The sequence below is a fragment of the Mustela nivalis genome, assembly GCF_964662115.1.
Source record: "Mustela nivalis genome assembly, chromosome: 9".
Lineage (NCBI taxonomy): Eukaryota > Metazoa > Chordata > Mammalia > Carnivora > Mustelidae > Mustela > Mustela nivalis.
Window position 1 is genome coordinate 63,733,321 of NC_139028.1, and position 17,305 is coordinate 63,750,625.

Consider the following 17,305-nt stretch of genomic DNA (forward strand, 5'->3'; position numbering starts at 1 on the left):
CCACCACATCCTGGACCTGACAAGCTTGCTCACATAGGCCCTCTGATGAACCTTCAATCTTCAGAACACTCTGATTCACTGTCTATGTTGACAAAGGCCCCCACTCTCAGGGGAGCATGGCCCAGGTTGTCCCTGCTTTCTCACCATAGTTTATTCCAGCAGTAGTCCCAGGATGAGCCTGTGGGCTTCTAGCTCAGGGAGCGTCCAGGGGCAGAAGTTCCTCTCCTCTCATGCCGGACCCCCCCCCCCGCCCCCGGTCTCTTCAAGGGAGCCTCTCTCCCTCCCCCAGGCCTCCTGCACACACATACTGAGCTTTGATGGGGAAGAGAAACAAGGGAGATTTGGAGCCACTCTTGGCTGAAATGTGGAAGCAGTAGCATCAAAAGGGGCCTGGAGAGTTGGTGGAATTTTCAGCCTGGATCCTCTCTCTCACTTCCTCTGCCCTCAGAGACAAGCCCCATGCCCACCCCTTCAACTCTCCTTTAGCCTAGCCACAGCACGAGGAAGTCCCCTGCTTACCCCAGCTCCCAGTGCCTCATCTCTTGGAAAGGGGAAAAACGATGCATTTAGTGAGCTCCCTCAGAGGCACCTTGGCCTTCTTGGTCATGGTGAGTGTTTGAAACTCGTAGGAGTCCTTGGAATTCCTTAGTCTGCCTTTCAGTGTGACCAGCGGCTACAGGGACCTGTTCAGTGCTAACAACTGCCCATCCCCCTCTCCCTAGCTGGCGGCGGGGGAGGGGGGGCGGAGGGGGGGGGGATGCCCAGGACTTCTGCCTGCGTTCAGATTCAGAAGCAGGAGGCTGAGCGTATCTACCTCCTTTCTGCCTCCCCAGGGGCTCCTCGGCCAAAACTCTGCTGCTTTCTTGTTCTCTGAGGACTGTCCCTTCACTGCCCCCTCTTCCTCCTCCTGCTTTGTTAAAAGGGAGAATTTCAGGGACAGTATCATTCAGGTCCTGACAACAAACAGATGGCCCACTCGACTGAAAATGGAAGGAGGTTTTCTTTATATAGGGACTATTTACAAAGTGCATGGGAGCCTCAAGTGCAAGAATGTAAAACTGTCATCTCCTCTAGGCCTGAATGACCAAGGGGAGGAGGGGAGCAGTGACAAGAAGGTAGAATGAGAGTCCTATGGAGTAGGCCTCCTTAAGAAGAGCAGTGACCTTTAGTTGAGAGCCGAGCCAGCCCAAGTCTCTGCCATAAGAAGGGAGCCAAGGGAAGAAATACCTTGACCTCTGCTTCCAACTTTGTGTCTCCAGCTGGGACTCTCTGCTGGCCAAACCCAACCTGAAGCCAGAAGTACAGGACTCCTGTTGACTAAGTCTACACAGGTCAGCTTCCTCGGCCAGAGAGCAGGTAGAGAGAGGTAGAGAATAAAAGCTATTCTGCCTAGGAAATCCAGGGAATTCTACTTTTCCTATAAGGAAAGCTTGCAGCTGTCCTGGCAGGGCCACATTCTCCGAGCTGCTGTCAAGCACATCTTTTTTTTTTTTTTTTTTTCAAGATTTTATTTATTTATTTGACAGATAGAGATCACAAGTAGGCTGAGAGGCAGGCAGTGAGAGAGAGAAGGAAGCAGGCTCCCTGCTGAGCAGACAGCCCGATGTGGGGCTCGATCCTAGGACCTTGGGATCATGACCAGAGCCGAAGGCAGAGGCTTTAACCCACTGAGCCACCCCGGTGCCCCTGTCAAGCACATCTTGTCTCCTCTTGTCCCATGGCTCATAACACGGGTCTCATCGGTCTTTTTTTTTTTTTTTTTTAAGATTTTATTTATTTATCTATCAGAGAGAGAGAGGGAGAGAGAGCGAGCACAGGCAGACAGAATGGCAGGCAGAGGCAGAGGGAGAAGCAGGCTCCCAGCCCAGCAAGGAGCCCGATGTGGGACTCGATCCCAGGATGCCGGGATCATGACCTGAGCCGAAGGCAGCTGCTCAACCAACTGAGCCACCCAGGCGTCCCAGGTCTCATCAGTCTTAACACACATGGGGAGCACCCGTCTCTTTCTTGCTGTCTCTAAACTATATGAATCCTGGCACCTTCCCCCTTTCACTGTAGATCCCAGTAAGTGGCATTGATCATTCCTGCCTAGAAATGGAGGCATTGATTTGTGGCTTGGGATTTGATTTCTACTGCCAGATCTTAAATCCTCTTAATTTTTGCCACTTCTCTCTCTGTCCCCCACCACCACCCTGTACCATTTCAGAGGGCAGCTCTGCCCACAGTCAATATCCTCCTCTCTTGTCCCCAGGGCGGCACTGTCTGCAAACATCTCTCTTTCTGGTAGCATGTGTCCTTGACCAGAGGTTTCTGCTTGTCTGAGAGCCAGGTCCACAGCAGCAGCTCCAGCTCCAGGAAATCCTGTCTCTGAAGCGAAGGCTAAAAGGGGAGGGAGTGAGGGCCTGAATCAGCCAAGGGTATCTGCCCCAGTCCACCTCGCCCCTTCCTGGAGACACTGAAGTTTCCTAATAAATCACGCGTCCTTCATGGCTGGATTAAACATCAATTTCCAGCCTGGGGTCATACGAGGAAGTTTAGTGTTGTTTTTTTTTTTTTGTTTGTTTGTTTTTTGCTTCTAACATCAGTCTCCTGAGCTCACTTCATAGGGTGTATATCTCAGTTTTTCACTGATGGCTGTTTTGCCATTTCTATTTCTGCTATCAGCACCTTCATTTCCTTTGGGAGACTTTCCTGCCTGCACTCTCAGCTCCAAGAGTTCCTGTGTGGCTGACCCTACCCTCCCAACTCCAGGGCCGGGGAAGTAATCCAATCAGTCTCCCTTGAGAGTCAGTTATGGTCATTTCCTCAGAACGAATGGGAAAGTAAGCTCTTTCCAATAGGGCTGAAGATGTCAGGATGGAGCTTTTGGGGGTCATCTTTCCACTAGATGGGGAGCATATTCTGAGAAAGAAGCCAACACAGAGAAAGGCAAAGTAGCGAGATGGAGACAAATTTCTGATGACTTGACTTTTGTGCCTAGATCTAGCTATTCCTGAAGCCAGCCCTATTCTTGGATTTCACATTCAAGTGAGCCAATAATTCCACCCTCCCTTTTATGTTTTTTGGGTTTTGTTTGTTTGACTTGCTTAACACATTAGAGATGAATTTCCATGATTTACAAACAAAGGATCCTGATTAATATACTTTCTGAAAAATCCATTCTTGCTCATGCCAGAATGCTGACTTTACAACCACAGATACCCTCTGGTGTTGAGATAATATTCCAAGACCATTTCTGCCTTGGCTGGATTAGCCTACACTGGCACTTGGGCAGTGATGGGGGGGGGGCATGTTTGGCTTTCTATTTTCTATAGAGGCAAGAACATTTAACTGGAACATTTAACATTTAACTTCTTCGCAAAAATTAAAGCGCATAATACAGTATTGTTAACTCTAGATACAATGGAATATGTCTGGCTCTTTATTTAGGGTAAAAATTGAAACCCAAATTCAGCTGAGAATTGAATTTACCATCAAAAACCCTGGGCAGGGTCTCAAAATGCAGTGCAGGTGTGATTGCCCATGACCTCCACTCACACCCTTTCCCAAGGAGCAAGCCTCAACACTGAATTACCCCAGAGTCAAACTTCACCACAGGCTTTAGTGAGAAATGGACATTGTAGTAAAGATTTTTATCTAGAGACAGAGTCAGGTTTTGCTCAAATAGTCCCCAGCAGTTCTTGGTCCCTTCAAGTGACCCCAGGCCTCTCTCTTCTCCAGGTTCTCCTCTATACCCACCTCTCCTACCCCCCTCTCCTTCTCTGTGGCACAGTTAGCTTTGGGCTTCTCTTCCTTACACACAATGTGAGGCTGTCATCTTGTATAGGAAAAAACAGCATCATTCCGAACAAGAACGTGTTCTCAGCAAACCAAGAACCCTCCAGCTGCCTGGATGTATCTTCTTGGAAGGTTCAGAGGAAGGGAAGTTTTAACTTTTTTCTTTCTTTCTTTTTTTTTTTTTTTTTAAGATTTTATTTATTTGACAGAGAGAGAGAGAGAGAGTAGGCAGAGAGGCAGGGAGAGAGAGAAGAGGAAGCAGGTTTCCTGCTGAGCAGAGAGCACAATGCGATGTGGGGCTCAATGCGGGGCTCGATCCCAGGACCCTGGAATCATGACCTGAGCCGAAGGCAGAGGCTTTAACCCACTGAGCCACGCAGGCACCCCAAGTATGGGAAAGTAAGCTCTTTCCAATAGGGAAGCATATTCTGAGCCACGCAGGCACCCCAAGTTTTAAGTTTTCTGAAACAAATACATCTTTTCCTGCCGTATGCTGTAATTCTTTAGAATCAAATATATACCTCACCACTAAATCACCCTATAGCTGGAAACCAGCTACTGCAAGTTACCCACAGTCCCTTGTAAGAAATTATTTTTCTGCTGAATTTGGTCAGTTTGTTTCTGCTGCTTGCTCCCAGAAACTAACTTGTGTGGTGGATATTTCCTTCCTTCAGCTTCTGCTTTCTTGCAACCTGTACTGACTCAAGAATCTACCTACCAGGGTGCCTGGGTGTCTCAGTGGGTTAAAGCCTTTGCCTTCAGCTCAGGTCGTGATCTCAGGGTCCTGGGATCGAGCCTCGTATAGGGCTCTCTGCTCAGCGGGGAGCCTGCTTTCCTTCCTTTCTCTCGGCCTGCCTCTCTGCCTACTTGTGATCTCTGTCTGTCAAATGAATAAATAAAATCTTAAAAAAAAAATCTACCTATGTCCTTCAGAATCTACCTACCTCCTTCTTTCTTTCTTTCTGCCTCATCTCCTGCTTCCCATGGTTTAGCTCTCTCTGCAGATGTCAGAGGAGGACTGGCTGGCCCACAGAATCGCTGTTGCCACTATTTGGGGTTCTCAGCTATAGTGGAGGTGGTGAGGTGAGACCCTTTCAGCAAAATAGCAGGCATGAGAAACACTACGGCGGGCGGTGAGGGGGTGATACCTCGGTGTCTCAGTCCTTAAGCATCTGTATGTTTGGTTGAGGGGTGGGGTGTTGTGATCTCAGGGTCCTGGGATCAAGCTCAGCTCTGCGTGAGGCCTGTTTCTCCCTCTCCCACTCCCCCTGCTGTGTTCCCTCTCTCGCTGTCTCTCTCTCTGTCAATTAAATAAATAAAATCTCAAAAAAAAAAAAAAGAAAGAAAGAAAGAAAGAAAGAAAGAAAGAAAGAAAGACTGACTCTGGGACTTAGTCTGTTCAGAACCGGAGGTGATTGTCCCCTTACCTCAGAGCTTGTCACATCATACCTGGAATGTGACCTCCAATTTCAGCCCTCAAACCAGGAGAGAGCCCTGGACTAAGTGAGCCCCATCTGACCCCAAGAGAGAGACAGACTGGAACAAAGAAGGAACAGTTCCCACAGGGTCAGGTGAGGGAAGGAGGGAACCCAGAGGCCATAATCTTCATCTGTACCTGCTGATGCACTGTCCTAGCAGTGACAGGAGCTGAGTTGTTCTGGGTGGCTTGAAAAGCAGCACAGAAACAGATATAAATATTACAAGGGAGCTCGAGACAGTCCAGGCAGCCTTTGAAGATAGTGAGCGTTCTGTTACTAGAGGTATTCAATAGAGCCTGGGTGGGTACCTGGCAAGATTGCAATGGAAAGGATTCCTACAAGATTGAATTGGCTGAACTGGGTGGACTTTGAGGTTTCTTTCAGTCCTGAGTTTTGATATTTGGAATACACAGTTGAGTAAATGAAGACCGAATGACTACTTACTACTTTTTTGGTTGGATGATGGTTGATTTGTTAAAGAAAGTGATTGAATGAATGAATGAGTGAATGAAATTGACTACTCCAATAAATAAAAGATATATGCTTGCGTGAAGACTTGTTCATTCTTTGATTAGCTGAATGAAGATTCGTTGGTTGAAATGAATTAGCAAATAGAAAGTGTGGCTGAGCAGGCTGGTTGAATGAAGGTTTGATGGCTGGTGGGATTCAGTTCCTTGATTCCTACTCTATTCTCTTATCTTGCACTTTATCCTGCTTGTCTTTCTTTTCCTTCTAAGTGAAGTCAAGAAGAAATGTTTCCATTTGTATGCTTAGGGTGGAAAATATTGAAGGCCAAAGAGCCTTTTTCATAATCAGGATTTCATCTTAGGCAAATTTGATCGCCAGGCACATGCCCACGGTGACTGGCATAACCTGCTTCAGGACTCATGGGAGGTATGAATTTAGCATGTTGGCCAGAGAAGGGCAACTGAAGGTCACACCTGGGGCTTGGCCTGTTTGGCCCCTCACCTGGAAGCAATCCATTATTCAGATTGCTGTGTTTTGGAGTATGATCTCTGGTGTAAAATGAGACTGGAATCAGGAAAGGGCTGTATAGGAAGTTCTGTGGGGTGGAATAACCAATTGCTATCACCATCAGCTTCTCAGGTGGATTTTGTCTGTCAGCTGAGTTCAGTGTCCCTGTCAGATTCAGAGGGATTAGGACACAGGATGGGTACATTTTGATAGAGGGTGTGAACGGTACTAACCTGAGCACTTGAGTACTATGCTGGGATACAGACCTAGGCAGAGGACCTGGTGGAAGGATGAGTATGGGGAACAGCCAGGGAACTCTTGGAGGGCATCCGAGAAAGACTTGCCGGGAACCAAAGTACAGAAGGAGGCTCAGAGACTTTCCCTCCTGTTTCCCAGGGTTGTCTTGAGCTGAGTTCATAAAGGGATAATATACTTTTCTCGTGCCCCTCACCTGACCCCACTTTTGGGAGCTGGTGAAGCCAAGAATTTGAGAACTACATGTGACTGGTCTGGTCACTCCCCCAGCTTAGGGCACAAATTATGCTCACATTTTTTCCCCCATTAGTTACTTGAGTTCTCTCAAGATCTTATCAAGAGGAAGTGCGATCAGCCCCTCTGGAGGCCTTTGGTCCTGCTTCATAGGACTGCTCAAAACCCTCCGGGCTAGCTCAGTTTAACCCAGGTTCCTGCTAAGCACCAGCCTTGCTCCACCTCAATGCTCGCAGCCCAAGCAGCCATGAACGCAGGGCTCCAAAGCCCCAGCTCTCATTCACATTCCTGAGCTCAGGCAATTTTCCCCGGGGGGCGGGTGGTGGGACAGGGAAAGTTCAAAGGGGCTTCTAGGTCTTCCCCAGCAAAGTTGAGTCTCGTTACCAGTACGAGACTTCTTTCCCACACCACGGAGTTCCCCTTGGGGACCCAACCATTCTTTCTCACTGACCAATGACGCTTATTGGGGGTGCTTATCTGTGGAGAGAATTGGCCAACTTTGAACCTCTCAAGGGCAGAGGCTGGGCCTGCTTCCATCTGTACCCTGGAAGCTCCTTTTCCCCCCGGCTCTGTGTCCCCGTTGGATCTTGGGAGAGGCAGTCTTTGTCAGACCACACAGGGTCCTGTCTTGTTCTGCCAGAGGCTCATCTGATCACCTCAAGTGACAGCCAGAACAGCTCCTTGGCAAAGTCCTGGCCCAAGGACAAAAAAGGAGACGCTTCCTGCCCCTGTTACACTTGGCCCTCTCCAGTTAGCACCTCAGGAGGGAAGTGACCTCAATAACTATGAGTCAGGGACATTTTACTGTGCCCCCAGGTTCCTCATAAAGACCTTAAGGACTTTTGGGTGGGGCAGGGCAGGAAAGGAAGGACTGAGAAAAAAGAAAAAACTCATGCTCACCCATGAGCACCCTTCACACACACAGGTCTCACCAGCCCCTTTCGCTGCCAGTTAACTACCGCCAGCTCCTCTACCAGACCTCACGTGGTGTTTGGGTAACTTCTCCTTGGACAAAAGGGCTCTACAAGTTAAAATTGTTAAAAAAAAAAAAAAAGAAATCCAGGCCAACCATAGTGAGATACCACCAGATTCATCAGGGGGGGCTATTATTCTATAAAATAATAAAAAGGAAAATAACAAGTATCTCTAGCCTGCCTCCCCGGGAGGAGCTGGAGCCCTCAAGCATTGCTGACAGGAGTGGGAAATGGTACAGCCACTGTGAAAAACAGTTTGGTGGTTTTAACTCTTCTCAAAGAGTTAAACATAGAATTATCATAAGGGCCAGCAATTTTAATTTCTAGGTACATACCCAAAAGTATTGAAAGCAGAGACTCTTACTTTTTTTTTTTTTTAAGATTTTACTTATTTATTTGAGAGAGAGAGAGACAGAGAGACAGAGATAGCAAGAAAGAGCACAAAAGGGGAAGAGAGGGAGAAGCAGGTTCCCCATTGAGCAGGGAGTCCCACATGGGACTCAATTCCAGGACCCTGGGATCATGATTTGAGCTGAAGGCAGACACTCAACCAACAGCTACCCAGGCACCCCTCAAACAGATATTTGTGCACCCATGTTCATAGAAGCAATATTCATAAAAGCCAAAAGATGGAAACAACTCAAGTGTCTATCGACAGATGAATGGATAAACAAATTGTGATCTAGCCATACAATGGAATACTATTCAGCCTTAAAAAGGAATGAACTTCTGATACCTGCTACAACATGGATGAACCTTGATGACATTATGCTAAGTGAAATAAACCAGATAAAAAGGGGCAAATATAGGATGATTCCACTCACATGAAGTACAAGAATAGGCAAATTCATGGAGACAGAAAGTAGAATAACAAGGTACCAGGGACTGGGAGGGGAGGGAGAATGGGGAGTTATTGTTAGTTTGTTGGGTACTGAGTTTCCATTTGGGATAATGGAAAATTTCTGGAAATACATAGTTTTGATTGTTGTACAACATCATGAATGTACTTAATGCCACCAAACTGTACACCTGACAATGGTTAAAGTGGTACATTTTTGTTCTGTATTTTACCAAAAACAAACCATATCCAAGCTACTCTTCTTTGCCTAGAGCAAAAATTTGGTAGCCTCACTTCAATTCAAAGGCACTCCCTGCCCAAAGGTGTGATTTTTGGAAGGAGTCAGAGCAGCCTGTGCCCTCGGTTTCATTAGCTGTACTTGGGCGCAGTTACTCTTTTCTTACTCTGTGGCTAGGAGATGAGATGGAATGAGGCATGTGGGAGCACCAAGCTAGCACCCTGCACAAAGGGACAATTCCTTCCACTTCATCCTGCCTATATACTATCTTAACTGGAGGGCTTCTAGGGGTTACAGAGTCCATTTTTTATTGTATAGATGTGAAAACTGAAGCTCACTGAGGAGGCAGGATCTGCCCAAATTCATACACTTTACTGAATCACTGCTCAGTGCTCTTTCCCTTGGGCTGGGGTGCTGAGAACAGACCACCTTGGGATTGGAAGTGCTTCCCATTACTCTGGGAAATAACGACTTATGACCTCTGGGCTCTAAAGCCTCTTCAGCCGGACCTGGATGGGGATCAAGCTACTGAAGGCTAGGATGGTCCCACGGCTAGGTGAAGAGACAGCCACTCCTACCCATGTCTGGTGGCGATGGTCCACCTACCCCAAAGCATTTCCCTACCTGTATTTCCTCCCGTGGCCTCCCCTACCCTCCCATCTGACAGTGCTCCACCCACTTCTCTAGCTTGTGTCCCCAGGACACCCCTCAGGTAAACAGTGACAAGACAAAATAAATCCACGGCACAGGACTGCAGGGTGCCCGATTCATTTACCTAGTCCTCAAATTTCAAGAGCCTGCCAAGTCTCTGGTCAACACTGGTTTAGAGGGCATGCCTACCTGGGATCCAGGTCAGGGAGCCTACATTCACATTCTCCTACTTCAGCTGTTCTAAGAGGCCTAAAATTTTCTTGCCAAGGGACAGAGCTTCAGGCCTTTCCCCAGCAAGGCAGAGAGATTTAATAGATCCCCACTCCCAGCCCTGGGGGGGCAAACAGCAAGTTTATACCAGAACTAATCTGATGAAAAAGGCCTGAGGGCCAGAGTTAACCTGTAACACAGCTCTTCATGGAGCAGAGCCCAGTATTAGAGCTGATTTCCGAAAAAGTTCTGTTCAATGAAAAAGCTCTTAGCTATAAGAGAATGTCATCTCCATGATGTCTGAATTAGTACAGGAAGAAGAGAGTCTGGAAGGAAAGATGGACAGAAAATATTTACAGTGGATCAGCAACAGGGACAGAAGTTAATACAGAGCATGAGGTGAGGGATGAAGAGCCTGACCCTGCCTGGGGTAAGGGGTCTGGGAGGGCTTCCTGACAGAGGGGACTCCTAATTTGAAATCTAGGCAATCTATGGGACTTGGGCAGGTCCAAGGGGTAGGAGATAGAGAAAGGTGGTCTGGTCAGAGAAAGTAAGTCCAGCATTGCCTGGGGGCCCCTGTGCCTTGAGGCCCCAGGGTGAGCCAGTTAAGGGGGTGGGTAGACCAGAGGGTGGCTCAGGTCCCTCAATGGAGGGATGGGTGGGGTAGGATGGAATATGGCCTGTTGGGAAGCCTCAAGGAGAACCCCACCCTAGTGAGGGCTATGCTCCATGACCTTGTAGGAGCCAAGGATGTGGATCCCACCACTCTGGGAGGAGCCTCCAGGCTTTTAGGTTGTGTCTTAGCTGACAGTATGACTGGGTTTCAGAGCTCTCTTTGGCCTGGTAGTCTTCTTCCTAATGACCTCCAAACCCCCTTGGGTGGCATCCTTTATTTTTGCCTGATAACCTGCCTTCCTGGAGGCTCCACTTCTGGGCCTGTGTCTCTTCCTAGCAGCCCAGGCCTGCACTGGGCAGGGTACGGTATGTGGTTGGGTGGGGAGTACGGGCTGGGGGACGGGTGGAGATAAGAAGGCAGCTCATCACAATTTGGAATCTTGTCTCTGGAGAGCCAGATGAGGTCACATAGATCATCTAACCCAATTAACCATTTTACAAGTGAAGAAACCTAGACCCACACCTTGACCCAGGTAAGGAGTTTCCAAGGCTGTTCGGTGAGCTGGATAAAGAGACAAAATTAGAACCCAGGACTTCTGACCCTAACTGAGAGCGTTCTTTCTCTGTCCAGGATCTTGCAGGAAAGAAATAAGTACTTTAGGGGCGCCTGGGTGTTCTCAGTGAGTTAAGTGTCTGCCTTTGGCTCAGGTCATGATCCCAGGGTCCTGGCATCCAGTTCTGCCCCCTCTCTCTCTCTGTCTCTTGTGGATAAATAAATAAAATCTTAAAAAAAAAAAAAGCATTTTTGTAGAGTAGGGAGTCTCCGACTTGATAGGTTAGCTTGACACACTGCACTGAAATTAAATGCGAAAAGCCAGACACCAGCCGTGACACTTACAGCTGCTTCTTTTATTAGATGCTCTGCATTGCCACTAAGCTAGAATATTCCCATATTAATTTGTTTAGATTATCATGAAAGTGAGGGCACTGCATTTAAAAGTTTAGGTGGAATATTTGTAGCCACTCGCGACTAAGGCTGGAAACCCTCAAGAAACTGAGGAGCCTGGTTTAAGGAACTGCTGGGCTGGAAGGACAGATGGTCTTAAGGAGGGGGTGGGAACAGGCTAGGTCTAAGTTGTGGAGGGGCACACTGTGACGGGGCACACTGTGGGGCTGGACTCTTGTCCTCTGTCACCCCACACCTTGGCCCTTGGCCCTGTGACAGGGCTTGGGAGTGTCTTTCCCGTGGTTTTGACCATGTGGAAATCTGCAGGTTCCAGACAGAGGTCAGAGTCCTTCCTAAGGCCTTCCTGAGGGATCCTGATTTGGACATGCCCCTTTCTGGGCCTTGGATCTTCATCTATAATACAATGGAGTGGACTTGCCATGAGGGACTGATGGGGATGGGATAGGGGAGAGGGGGCAGGAGCATCCATCTGTTAGAGCTGCCCCTGTAAACAGGACAGATTTTCTGGGAGTTGATGGGTCCAGAGCTGAAAAGAGCATCTACTACTTACTCTAATTCTGAGACATCATTTTCCAGAAATAACGCAAGAGGAAATGTATGGCTCTAGAAAAGACTGATAATCATCCTTTAGTTACAACCCAGAGCTTGCCCCCTAGCTTGCAGGTTACATTTTTGTCCATAGATAATCATCTGGTCCCTGTGGCAGCCCTGGGAGACCCACAGGCCTCCTCCAAGCTCCCCCAGGCCCATGTGTCCCCCTCTGCCAAAGTGATCTCATGCTGTTATTACTATCTGCGCCCTGTTCTCCCCCACCCCCGCCCCGCCAAGGAATCTGGGCACAGAGCTTCCAGGTTGCTTGTTTTCTTTCCATATGCTTTGGGCCCAGCAGCTCACCTGGACCAGAGACAGCACTCAAAGGACTAGCTGAAGGAATTGAAGTAGACTTAATGATGCAGACAGACATTCTTCCCCTGAGGCTCTGTAACTGTCCTGCACCTGACTACCCATCAGGAAGTAGATCAGTGATCAATGACAAGTCAGGGACACCAGAGCTTGAACAGTAGGCCTGAGCACTGGCCTCCAGGGACAAGGAAGGCCAGTGGACCTTGATGAAGTAAGAACCAGCACAGAGGCCACCTTTTTTGGTTCACCCTCTACTGGCCTCCCAGCTTCTTTGGCTCAGCAACATCCAGGATTCCGGGCATGTCTGCCTCTGGCCTTCTAAAAATACTCTGGCTGCCCAACACCTCCCAGATGTCTGAGAGCTGAGTCTGTGATTTCTCTGCTGGTAATGGGTCAAGCAGCTCAAGCCACTTCCTCTGCTCCCACCACCCAGTCTACCTCCCAGCCCCTGCAAGGCAGGCACCGGGAGAGGCCTGACTGCCTGAATGGAGAGATCTCAGGCACTGTTGACGACAGTCTCTTCTTGGAACAGACGGGAGAACTGAGGTCCAAGGACTTTCCTGGGACACTAGGACACGAATGTCCTCTCCACCTCATTCCCCAGCACTCTCTTTATGCCTGCTGTCAGCCCTCTTCTCATATGCTGCCTGCAGTCTGTAAACCGCAGCTGACTTCCCCACTCCAGTTAAACTCCTGCAGGCCCCCGACAGCAGTGGTGGGGAGGAGCTTGTCATCTCTATGGTCTCTATAAGAGTGTCTAATCCAGAGCATACATAAATCGATGTAGATTGGATTAATGATGCAGCCAGGGCCATGCATGGAGACTTGGGCCGAGGGACAGAGTTGGGGTTCTCCAGGGCCAGCCACTGTGATATCATGTGTCCTCATCAATTGCTTTGGTTGGTCCTCAGTTTCATGGTGGCCAAATGAGATCAGGTCCAAGGACTGAGCCAGTTCTGCTGTTCTGAAGCCATGACCTGATGGCCTGTTGGGAATTCCTATCCTCTCCCCTGCTCCACTGTGTGTGGGGAAGATGGCATGTCCTGCTTCTTCCACCCAGCTCCGGGCTTTCAGCTTCTGCTCCTCCCTCCATGTCTCTGAATGTCCCACCCCTAGTCCTATTCTCCTAGGCCCAGCCTTTCCAGCAGAGCCACCCTCTGACTCTGCTGCCAGGTGTCCAGGGGTGAACATACCCCACAACTCCCCCTCCCCTGCCACCTACTAACCATGTGATCTTGGGTGAGACATTGACATTTTCAGGGCCTCGTTTTTATCACCTTTTACACTGGAGAAAATAAGACCTACCTTAGAGAAAGGTCAAGAGGGTCAAAGGAGATTCCCTAACTCAGATTTCGGGTCATAAATCTCTTTCCACAGAAAGTCTTCCCTGACCTCCCAGAATAGCTCGGGTGACTTTGCTAGCTCTCCAGTTCTGTCCTCACCCCAACACCACCTGTCTACACTGTGTGGTCATTGTCCCTCTCTGCTGGAGGCTCCTTGAGGACAGGAGTACCAGGGCCCAGCAGAGCATCTTCACAGATGAAGTGCAGGATAAGTTGGTTCAGCAACAAAGTGAGTAAATAAGGGGAAAAAGCAAAAGGTTGTGCAGAAACCAGGGAGTCTGATCTAGGAGGGGTCTGCTCAGTGGCAGGCTCTGGTGGTAGGAACAGAGAGAGCTCCTTTGAGCCCTTCCCTTCCTTCTCTGGTGAGTTCATCCTTCAAGATCCTGGGAAAGCTTCTCCTTCCTGGAGAAACCTGGTCACTGTCTCTCCTGGGCACATGACCTACTCTTTACGTGTCTGTCTCCAGCCTCCAGTGGTGAGTTCCCTCAAGATGAGACCCTGTTGGATCCTTATATAGCAAACCCTGGAGCCCAGTAAAGATCATGGAGAAAGAAAAATAGCTGGAGAAATGATTTTTGAGTTGGACTTCAGGTTGAACTGCCTGATCGTTTGTGCCCCTCCTAGGCTTCGAGATGATATAAGTTACCAAAATGAGAGAAGCAGAGGGACAAGCTATTGTCCTCCTTCTAAAAGCACCCTCCAAGCACATGGGATTAAGTGTGAGCTAGGGAGAAGGACTGATATAGAGCAGTGAAAATATATTCCCAAGCCCCGTCTTTGTCCCTGGGCTTCTCTCTCTGTTGAGGAAAGGCCACAGAAACCAGACTTTAAGTATAAAAGACCCCTGGGTCTCCCAGAGATGTTTCTCAGGCACTTGGTCTGAGCCCATCTACTCATATTTTACACATTAGAGTTACGCCTTTGATGATCTTGTTGTAAGCAATTTAATGGTTAATTAATGGCAGCCTTGTTGGGAGGTGAGAAGCTGCCATTACAGGCAGGCACTGGGAGAGAAGCACCTGAAGGGCCAGTAGAAGGGAGAGAGAAAAACAAAGCAATGTTACACCGGCCAAAGCACTTAAGAGCAACACAGATGGGGATCATTTAGCTCAGGGTCAAATAGATGCTCCTTGCATTTAGATCATTAGCTTTCTGCTCTGGGAAAATCCCTTTTGGGGCCTCAGTCTCCCTATCTGTATAAACAAACAGCTTCTATCAAGGGTTCTGAGAGTTTATGATTCTGCAGAAGTTTCCTCACGTGAGGCCTTTTGCTCCCTAACTATGCAGGTCATAGGAGGTTTCATTAAGGTCCAGGCTCCAGTCTTTTGGAGTTTGGGGGAATGAGGCTTTTCTGCCACAAACTCCCAAGGGTAGAGACTGTCATTAGGGGAAGTCCGCCACAAAGCTGTCTGTGCTGTGCCCAAAGGAGAAACAGAACTCCCCAGGAACTGGCATGGAGGCAGCAGCCCTTGGTGTGCTTGCTGCCTACGGAAGGGGTGAAAAGGAAGCCTGGCTGCGGTACAGCGGAAGTGTCTGAGGTCTGACAGTTGCTCTCAACGCTCCGCAGCCAGGAGGGAAGTAAAACTGAGCATCTGGCAGCTTCTCCCTTGAAAGCCCATGGGACAGCAACAGGTGAGGCCTCCTGCAAGCCCGTTCTCTGGTCCAGAGTTTTGCCACAGGCCAGGGGAGGTCCCTGGAGAGTAGGCTGGCCAAGGGACTTGGGGGAGGGCAGAGGAAAAAGCCCTGAAGCTGGTTCACGTCCTTGGGCAAATCTCTGTGCCTCTTTGGGCTCAGTTTCCCTAGTGGCAAACATGGATTTGAGATTAAATTTGCCTGTGCCCTAAGTATTTCTGGGATGGTGGGCATTAGGAATAAAGAGACAATTTGGCTGGAAGGAAATCTGGCCTGTTACCTTGTCAGCAAGGGACTCGGTCTGGTGGGGGATAGTTACAGAATCATGATTATCAACATACATACGGATACTGAAAAACTCTCAACAGAGAGCACCTAACCCAGCCTGGGGGCTTGGGAGAACTCTAGAGAAGGTTAAGTGACTTGCACAAGGTCCCATAGCAAAAAAGCAGTCCAGCTGAGCCAGACTTGAAAGGAAGGGGAGTTCAGAAAAAAACATGCCTAAATAGAAGTCTAGTCAGTCGGAGCTTAACGTTGTCATCAAGATCTGAACAAGGCTGTCCAGAACAGGAGCATTAATTTTGATCTGATGGCAGGAGGAAGCAGAGTTTTTGAGTGGGGTTGGGGGAGGGCTAGGGAGGGTGGCAGCAGCTTGGAGAGTAAATTTGAGTTTATCAGGCAGAGAAAAGGCAGAAAGGTTGAAAGCAGAGGGAACAGCATATTCAGAAATATGAAGTTGCTAAAAGAATTTGATGAGTTCTGGAAAAATGTGTATATATATGTTGTGTTGGGAACAAAGCATGTCTAAAATGGTGAAGTTAAGGAGGTCAGGTAGGCTGGCAGGAATCCTGTGGTGAGGGGCTGGAATGTCATGTTAAGATTATGGGGCTTGGGCGCCTGGGTGGCTCAGTGGGTTAAGCCACTACCTTCGGCTCGGGTCATGATCTCAGGGTCCTGGGATCGAGTCCCGCATCGGGCTCTCTGCTCAGCAGGGAGCCTGCTTCCTCCTCTCTCTCTCTCTGCCTGCCTCTCTCTGCCTACTTGTAATCTCTCTCTGTCAAATAAATAAATAAATCTTTAAAAAAAAAAAAAGATTATGGGGCTTAATTTGTAGGACGGGGGAGTTATAGAAGGGTCTGGAGCAGAGGCGTGCACGGTCAAACAGCGTATCAGAGGCCATGCTCTTGTTGCTAGGAGGGCAGAGAAGCTGGGTTGGGGGAGAGACGGTGACAAAACACTGACGGTAACTATGTCAGTGTCAGGCCCAACCCCTGTTGAGAAATTGAAACTTTTTAGGAGCCTGCAGAGGTATGGAGGAAATGAGAACTGAAACCTGGGCTCTATTATGGCTGTGGTCTGGGCAGGTGCCGTTAACAAGGGAAGTGAAACCGCTGGGCAGACAGGCAGCCCAACCTGGGGGAAGGTGGGATTCCTTGTGAGGTAAAGTAGGAGCCCTGATCCTGGCTAAGGTAGGGTGAGAGGCTATGTTCTGAGGGAAGCCAAGGGACAGTCTGCCACAGACCACTGTGTACCCCACCAAGTCCCTGCCCCTCACTCCTGCCCTCAGGAAGCCCACTTCCTCCTGCCAAGTCTTTGTTCGACTGCCTCCCTAGCTAAACTTTTCCTCCCTCTTTTCCTTGCCTTTCCAGCACCCTGTAGTTCCCGACTAGGCCCTGCCCAGCCTTCTAGGAAGCCTGCAGGTTCCTGGCTTCCCACAGCCCCAACACCCACCTTGCCGAAGCTGGGGTGCAACCATGCTCTGTCTTGAGGCGTGTTTAATTCAGTGATCTTGGTTCTCCGTGCCAGTCAATGCTACCTTGATGCAGGTGCCTTTGTCTCATCAGACTCTGCCCACAAGTGTTCTTTAGGAGTGACAGGAAGTCAGAATCAGACTCTGGGGCCCCCAAAGAAGCCAGGTTGCTCTGTCTTCCCTAGAGCGGGTACATGGGAGGGCTGTTTATGGGCTAGGATGGTTGTTCTTTGTTCTGGGAAATGTGCTGAACTAATTGAACCAAATGGGCAGATTCAGCTGGAGGGTCCTTATATTAATCAGCAGGCCTGAGGGAAGCATTTCACCCCTCAGCTTCAAGTGAAGAGACTTACTGAAGGATCGGCTATACTGAGACATGGGCAGGAGAAGGGAACAAAGAGGAGGTTACTGAAGGATCGGCTATACTGAAACATGGGCAGGAGAAGGGAACAAACAGGAGGATGG

General features: G+C 48.9%; 1 protein-coding gene across 1 annotated transcript in view; it reads right to left on the reverse strand.

The window, feature by feature from the left end:
- Positions 1-16,924, reverse strand: part of P2RY2 (purinergic receptor P2Y2) — an 82,864-nt gene extending 65,940 nt beyond the window's left edge. The window contains exon 1 of the mRNA XM_082749768.1: positions 16,822-16,924. The gene's annotated coding sequence lies outside the window, so the exon portion shown is untranslated. The remainder of the gene's footprint in view (positions 1-16,821) is intronic.
- Positions 16,925-17,305: the final 381 nt, after the last annotated feature.